This window comes from Morone saxatilis, unplaced genomic scaffold (assembly GCF_004916995.1).
Source record: "Morone saxatilis isolate NCDOM2014 unplaced genomic scaffold, NCSU_SB_2.0 Contig19, whole genome shotgun sequence".
NCBI classification, from domain to species: domain Eukaryota; kingdom Metazoa; phylum Chordata; class Actinopteri; family Moronidae; genus Morone; species Morone saxatilis.
In genome coordinates, this window is record NW_023339751.1 from 9147960 (window position 1) to 9148734 (window position 775).

Consider the following 775-nt stretch of genomic DNA (forward strand, 5'->3'; position numbering starts at 1 on the left):
GTTGTTAATGTGATATCAAAGAAGGGCTCCTATGTTAATATGTAACTCGATCTTTAAAGATGTTTTTGATTTAAATAGCTTTGATTTGAGAAAAATTATCCCCTCTAATGCAAAAAATACAACAGATTTCGGTTTTCAATCCTTTAGAAACTATTAAGTGTTTTGAAACTCTGTTTTGCATAATAATTTGGAACACTGCATTGTGAATGACAAAAAAAGTGAAATAAAAGACAAAAACAGTATGTGCATGTACATTATGGAACCACAGTGTTTCATCAGTTTTGTACATTGGCTACCTGTTTATCCATTCATTATCCACTGTGGGATGGGACAAATGCCCATCAGTGGGATGCACACGCGCCTCCACTCAACTCACCCTGTGCGCTGCCTGCACCTGCTCTCCAATCCAATTCATCAGGATCTCAGCCTTCCAAGAAACCCTGGTCATATCCTTTCATCCCTCGCCCAGAATTGTTGTTCACCAACTTAGTGGTAACTTTCGTGGCTCCTTATCAGTGTTTAGCATTTCTACCTATATGTCACACTTGTGATTTTCGCTGCGCAAGCTCCTCAAGTCTACCATTTTCTCTCCCTGCCGCTCCAGGAACCCTCGTGTCAGCTCAAATTTCAGAGTCAAGCTCCCTGTGCCTCTGTGTCTCCGGTCACTCTTGCCATTTCCACCTGCCTGTTCCAATGCGTGCCACCCCCCCTCATCCCCCCCCTGTGTGTGTGGTGATGGGGTGTGATTGTGTGGAATAAAGGACCCCCTTTTAAA